The sequence below is a fragment of the Octopus bimaculoides genome, chromosome 3, assembly GCF_001194135.2.
Source record: "Octopus bimaculoides isolate UCB-OBI-ISO-001 chromosome 3, ASM119413v2, whole genome shotgun sequence".
Taxonomy (NCBI): Eukaryota; Metazoa; Mollusca; class Cephalopoda; order Octopoda; family Octopodidae; genus Octopus; species Octopus bimaculoides.
The window spans coordinates 94399493-94407759 of record NC_068983.1 but is presented as its reverse complement, the minus strand read 5'-3'; positions in this window follow the sequence as shown (position 1 = coordinate 94407759).

The window sequence follows — 8267 nt, the reverse complement described above, 5'->3', positions numbered from 1 at the left end:
TTATGTATGTGTAGTAACGCCTGCGCATGCGTAGTCTTACGCATGCGTAGAATTAATAAAGCAAGCGTTTCCCGCTCAATTCATTCTCTTTCTCGCTGGCCAGCGATTGAGCATGGACGTGTGTTTAAAGCTGTCTCTACATCTTTCGGTCTTATACTCGACAGCTCGTTATTCTCACCTCTAAAGATGTATAACTAAAGATATGTATGTTTTACCAAGTAAATAAATGTTGTTTAAGTTGTTTAGTCTGGAGTTCAGCGTTCCGTCTATTTCTTTAATTTTTTAGTAGAAAGTCAGGTATACAATCTAAAGATGTATAACCCACTTTCTACTAAATATGTATGTATGTATGTATGTATGTTTGTTTGTTTGTGTGTGTATGTGTGTGTGTGTGTGTGTGTGTGTATGTATGTATGGACGATCTTTTCTATCAAGAGCTGGGCAAGTCAACCACCTAAAATCACATGAACCAGGGAGAAATCAACCAGCTTGTGAGATGGTCTTGATACCTCACCCTCCACGGAACATCTGTAATTGCAGGAACGGTAAAATACATGAAGTCACAACTCAGCCTGTGATGCCAGGAGACAGACAATTCACATGTAACGTCTGTGAACCTGCTTCTAGAACGGAAGCTGGGCTGAAGAGCCACCTGCATGCACATGTTGTGCAAAGTTCAATAAAGGGACGGCACTCTTCTGACAAGAAGGAGCAATCGGCATGTATGTATGTATGTACTGTGTTTGTGTGCGCGCGCGTGTATCGCCAATGAATAGTGAGTTAAACAAAAAAAAAGTGCGTAGCGTTACATAAATAATATTCGAAAAATTTAACAAAAACACAACAAACGGAAAGTTTTCCAAAGACATAACAGAAAATTCGTAGCTGATATACGTACATGTATATGTGTATGTATGTGTGCTTATCCGCATTCATACGCGTGCGTGTGTGTGTGTGTGTGTGCGCGCACACACACACACACACACACACAGATGTTAAGGCGCAGAGATGAAGAGCAGTGGAAAATCCTCATCCTACATTTCAATCGCTGTCTAAGGAGGATAAAATCCCCTCGAGTAGAAAGAATCGAATACCATCTCGCTTCATAAAAAGGGTCATAAAGAAGATTTAAGAAACTATCGACCCGTATGCCTCTTGTCTCACCTCTATAAGCTATTTACAAAGGTTATAGTCATCAGATTATCGAAACATCTTGATGACCATCAGCCGAAGAAGCAACCATGTTTTTTTTCCGGGAGAACTTCAGTACGATGGATCACATATTCACTCTAGCGCAGCTGATAGAACGAGCGGAACAATACAAGCTGCCTCTGTGCATCGTTTTTGTCGACGACCAAAACGCCTTCGTTCGCATAGAGAAAATGAAATCACTGGGAAATGCAAGGTGTCGAGGCTCAATATATTAAACTACTCATGAATGTGAACTCTGAATGCATCACTGATATACCTGCTATCACCACCGGTGATTTGGGAAGGACGTCAGACAAGGAGATAACATCTTTCTAAAGCTCTTTACTGCATATCTAGAAAAATATATGTATTTATATGTATAGATTTATTTAAGGCTTACCAATGTGATCTCTGCATCTCAAAATATAAATTTCCACATTTATATCATGTACTGAGAACTAAATTTAATAGAAGCATCAAATGCAATGACAATTAAGCAGTGTGTTTGTGCGTGCGTGCGTGTATGTGTGAGCGCGCGCGTACGTGGGAGAGAAAGTCTGTGTGTAAGTGAGTGACCGAGACAATGTAAAAAAGAATGGAGAAAACAATACATTGTCACCTGAAAAACTGACAGCTGCACCTCAGACATTCCATCCTACACAACTGCTACTCCATTATAACTTTCAATGTCTTCTCTTTTCTTGCATTATTCCGAGTGTATCTGAATCTCCTTCCTTAATTTGATAAGGGTTCGTTAAGAAATGGCGATGTCATGTATAAGTATGTGCATTGTGTTATTTGTACAAATAACATATATGTATATATGTACATATACACATATATGCCTGTATAACATTTATATTACATTTATATAAATTCCCACGTAAGAACACGACCACACAAATACAGATAACAATATATACATGTCATTTTTATGTATATAAATATATTTTTTCTGTATACTTTAATATGCACGAGGCATGCATACACATTTGCTTTAGAAATACATACAGCATAACCTGCGCACAGCATAGGACAAAATGCACTATTATAACATCGTCTTTAAGAACAATATTAATGTAAGAGAAGCAATAGCTGCCAAAGTCCCTGAATAACTACTTCACTTGATTTGCGTATTCTGTATTCCATTTTAGACCATCTAATAACGTTTAAAGTGTCATGAAATCTCAAGTAGCCAAATCTCGAATGGAGATAGTTTTACCACCGTTTTGTGGAGCATTTGAAAATTGCGAATTCCAAAGCATGAAACCTGAGGTTATGCAGAAAATCAAAAGAAATAAATATACTTATTAATAATGATACACATGTATAAATATATTTACACACACACACACACACACACACACACACACACACACACACACACACACATATATATATATATATACATAGTCATTCATATATGTATCAGCTTTTGAGATGACGGAAAGTGATGTGCAGCAGTTCATGTGAGTTCTACTCTATTTACTATTTGACGGTAAAAATTCCCATATAATCCTTGCACTATAATAGATCTAAGTTTCATGAATGTATTTTTCTTTCTTTTTTTGTGTGTTCAGGCATAAAATGTCGAAATGTATGCTATAATTTATACCAATTAAAATATAACTTCAGAGTTATCTCCAATGCGTATCGTGGAAAGAATTAGTTATTTGGTTGATGATGCAATTTTAACTAAAATTCCTTGGGTCACTACATCAAGAATGCTAAAGCATACTTTAATATATATGTGTTTGTGCGTGTGTGCGTGCGCGCGTGCGAGTGCTTGTGTGAATACGTATATATTGATATGGTCCCAGTATAGCCTGGAAATCCTCACTGGGAGTTTCAAATCTAGATTATTCCAGAAAAATCGACAGGCGAGCTATTTCGTCTAGGATGAACCACCAGGGAACTGCCATTCGAACTGTTGTTGTCTTATCGTCGTCGACTGTAAGGAATAATCCAGATATGAAATTTCTAGTAACCATCTAACCATCTTCTTGGCTATATCATCACTGTATCAATACATATACTTCTTTTATCAGTAGTATCGATTTGTTTTTGTAAATACGCACACACACACACACACACACACACACACACACACACACACACAGGTAGCTAGGTAGGTAGGTAGTCACAATGTGAAGAGGGTTTTAATCGACTTATATTGATTTCTTACATTGGAACAATGCTACACATTTTAGGGAGGGTATGTTTACTTCATTAAATGGACTTCACTATTTTTGACTGGTACTTTAATTTATCGATTTCAGAGAACAAAAGGAACACTTGGCTTCGAAAAGAATTGAAATTGGAATGGAAAAGACTGCAACTAAATATTACAAGATATTTTATCCAACGCAATAATGATACTGCCGACCTACCATCCTTTGTTTATTCAACACAGACATAGAAAAGGAAAATGTGTGATGTTGATGTCTTTCTATGAAGTATCAGCGACATTATTTAAAAGAATATTTTGATAGATCTCTTCATGAGATAGAAATCGAAATACCTCGATGCATGTGTGTGTGTGTGTGCGTGCATGTGTTTGATGGACACAATATGCAACGTTAAGAAATGGAAAGATGTCGCGGCAATCGCTTATAAAAATCATACAAGAAGCAAATACGTGCAAGAACAATACAGGATGTGTATAATAAGCACTTCTAAAAGTATGACAAACAACGAAATACCTGAATCAGATTTGAAAATACTGCCAGTAATCTAATATCTTAATCACTCGGTCATACTGGCTCCATGTCAACCGACAGACTACCATCAGAATACACTGTTACATCGACTTCAGTTATAACCGATGCGATATATCCATCATAACTAAAGTAAAAAATCACCAGAGTAAAACCTACACAGTACCTGATGATTCTTCCCGACGATCATACAAATCAATAGCATTATCAATCAAAAACTACAAGGGTTGTCCAGCAAGTAATTCAAAATTGGGCATAACTCATGTTAACTGACATAAGTCGTTCAAATTTCACATGTTGGTAAAATAATTCTGTTCTTGTTCAAAAGTGCTATTGAATATAATCTCCGTCACAAGCGATTTCCGCAATCGTTGAGCCCAGTTCTCGAAACCTCTTTGTCAACTCTGGTGTGCACTGTTGTATCTCCTTTTCACAAGTACTTTCATCTCACCTGTCATCAAATTTTTGCTTCCAGCGGCCGTATTCTATTGAACCGTGCAGATGGAAGTCAGGGGACACCAAATCTGGGCTGTATGGTGGATGGGGATCACAGAACAGCTCAATATGTCAATTGCCCGATTTGTTGCTAAATATGTGTTTAGTCACACATTGCCCATGGTGAATACTGATCATTTCAGATTTTTGATCATTCTCTTCCTCCAATGACTTTTCTGAGGTTTTTGAGTGTCTTAATGTACTAGCCGCTGGTCACGCTACAACCACGTCTTTGAAAATCAAGGAGAATGACAACCTTCTGATCTCCTAAAAAGAGAGAAGGTTAAATTTTTACTATCACATCCGTTTCATTTTGAAGGTGAAAGTTATGTTTTTTTCTGTGATTTTTGATGTTTTGAACGAATCTAACCATTAAAACCATCACTCGTTCTTTAAGTATCACCATTCCTATACTTAGTAAAATGCAGCACAAACAGTGAAGTGGAGATGTCAGCAGATTCTGATGGTAAACGTGAAATTTTAGCAGAGTCTACTGGTATGCGCGTAATGTTAGAAAACTCTGATAGTAGGCGCAAAAGTCTACAACTTTTAATTTAATCTTTTCTACTCTTGGTACAAGGCCCGAAAGTTTTTGGGGAGAGGGCAACTTAATTTATCAGTCCCGAAAGGATGAAAGGTAAAGTCGACCTCGGCGGAATTTGAAGTCAGAACGTAAAGACAGACGAAATACCTATTTCTTTACTGTCCACAAGGGGCTACACACAGAGGGGACAAACAAGGACAGACAAACGGATTAAGTCGATTACATCGACCCCAGTGCGTAACTGGTACTTAATTTATCGACCCCGAAAGGATGAAAGGCAAAGTCGACCTCGGCGGAATTTGAACTCAGAACGTAAAGACAGACGAAATACCGCTAAGCATTTCGCCCGGCGTGCTAACGATTCTGCAAGTTCACCGTCAACAACTTTTAATTTAATGGTAAACGTGAAATGTCAGCAAAGACTTATAGTAAACGGGAAATTTGAGTGACTAAGCTTAAATGATGGGAGAATTTGAGATTTGATGCTAAAAGTTAAATCCAAGATTATGATGTTAAAGCAAGATCTCATCAGAGTCTGACAGTGATCTGTCAGCAAGTTCAATGGTTAGCAGATGTCCTCAGAGTCTAATAATAGAAAATAGAAAGTTCTAATTAGGATTCAGAGAAACTGGTTTAATAATGTGAATTTGTCAATTAGTAACCGAAGTACCACTAAAACCTCGCTAAAGCGAATGGTTTAAGTTACTATTAAAGACATGTTATTTTTCTCCAGGAAACACAAGAGGTACTTATATTCAAATATAGAAATCATGAACAGCTAAAAAAGAGTCTCTTCTTCTGACCACTAGCCTTTTCTCTTTCCTCCTCCTCCTCCTCCTCTCTCTCTCTCTCTCTCTCTCTCTCTCTCTCAAAGAATAACATAAAACGTAAATACTGACACACACACATACACACACACACATACACACACACACACTTGCATCTCTGTGTACGTGTATGTGTGTTTGTGTATGTACGTGCGTGTGTGTAAGTATTGGGAATAACATTGGCAAGTTGGAAATTCTCCTTTTATATTTTTCCTTCCGATTTATTCAAAGCAGTTTTGATGAAACAAATTCTAAAAGTAAATAATATTTCAGCTGTGATTTTTCTGAAATTTGCTGAAGCAGTACATTTGTCTGTCTGCCTGCCTGCCTGTCAATGTTAGGTGTATTTCATCATTATTGCTAATTCTAGTCCAATAGTATACTTTAGTTTCAAGGCTGGCTGGCTGCCAGCCATTTGCATTAATATGAACACGGTTAACTTGTGGTTTGAATATTGAAGTTGAAAGTTTTAAGCAAATAAAATGAATTGATTCACGGCAATTTTTTTTTCATAACATTTTATGCAGCTTGTAGCGTACACTCGAGTGAAATTCCTCTCTCCCTTTTACTATATATACGTGTTTTCGAACGTAGCAGATAACAGCTAACCTTTGGCTGCTATTTGGACCCCGATGTGTCCACTACTCTGGTTAATATTGGCGCAATTCGTCTCTTACTCTGCCGTGCCAATCTGCAGCCTCTAAATCGGAGCCTCTAAATAAGATCCCGTGAGACAGCCTGTTCTCAACCTCGTTTGAACCTACAGCTCCTTATAAAAAACCTAGCTGCTCCTCGTCTCGAGGTCTGTGGTTCCAGACCTTTAGGGTCTAGCCACTGACCACACAAGACACAGAAAGTTCCAGCGACAACGCCAGACGACAACACCCGTCCAACAGCATTACGGCAACCTCCGTCTTCGTCGTCACCATTATCTTCTTAACGTCGTCAACATCATCTCTCTACGTACACAGCTCAAGCAACACTGCACAGGTTCCAACGTAGCACTATTCGTAAATTACTTCACCATGGATCAACAGCAAATACAACCTGCGAGAACTCCTTACCAAGTGACCCAGGCAGCAACATTACAGCCACAACTTCACGTACGACATGTACAGCAACCGGCTCCGCATCATAGCCACAACTTCTTGATACAGTATTTCAGTTACCGTGTACACTGGTATTTTTCATTGTTGTGTCTATGAACATTCGTCTAACTTCTCATTATAGACTCTTTCACTGTCCCCTTCATTGCTATTCTTATATGTACTTAACGCACACGCATACATCCATGCCTATACACACATACACGTTGTTCGCATGACGGCCTGAATTACAGTTGTTTGACTAGTTCCCATGTTGATGACATCCCTCCTCGTATTTTTCCCACCTCTGAAAGTATTTCAAACCAATTTTTGCTAAATCTGGTCGCTTTTCTCTACAGGAAGGCTTCTCAACCAGGGTCCATATGGCCCTTGGTGTTCCATATTAGATTTCATGTTAAAATTTATGTGCAATAAATTGCTTACACTTCTACAATACACAAAATATTAAAAACATTTTATATACATCGTATGGCTGTGGAGGTCCAGTAGAGTAAAATGGAATTCAAAAGGGTCCACAGGCAAAAAATGGCTGAGAGCCACAGCTCTACACGATGAAGCATCTTTTTAATATTTAATAAAGACAAAGTGGCTTCTTGAAGATGGTATTATTGAAGCCTCAGTTTTCCCAAAATGGTAGTAGTAAAAACTGTAGAACACAATACTTAGTTATCAACTATTCACAAACAACCGTTACTAGTTTCTAGGTGGCGACCCACTCGATTTCATGCGTTGTATTTTCTACAATAAATGCAACAGAAAATTGGACCTGAAAGCAGTATGCCTTGGATTCGACTCGTTGATGACAATAAGATATATTGCATTTCAAGCTGATGGATGTCTTTTAAAATTTGATGTGACTAATAACTGCTTTTCAAAGAGAGTATAATTACTACCAACAATGATATCAAAGGAATTCACACCCATCTCAACAGTGTTATTGTCGTCGGCAAAACTAATGAGGAGTAGTTACTTAATAACTCAACATTACATTAAACAATGAAAAATCTTTTCTCTTTTGTTACCTAGATTACAAAATAGAAAATAATTGACTTCAACCTGACCCAGAAAGATTGTTATCCATCTAACAATACAATTACAATTACAACCATTATAGGTTTGTTTAAGTACTACTCTAAATGTGTGCCTGTTTTCTTAGAACAAATTCGATCCTTAATATATCCCACATTTTTTTAACATGAAAAACATTGTGGTTTCGATTCCAGGACCGGGCGAAGCGTTGTGTTCTTGGGCAAAACACTTAATTTCACATTGCTCCTGTCCACTCAGCTGACAAAAAAAGAGTAATCCTACGACGGATCGCATGTGTATATACACACACACACACACACACACACACACACACACATATATATATATATATATATAT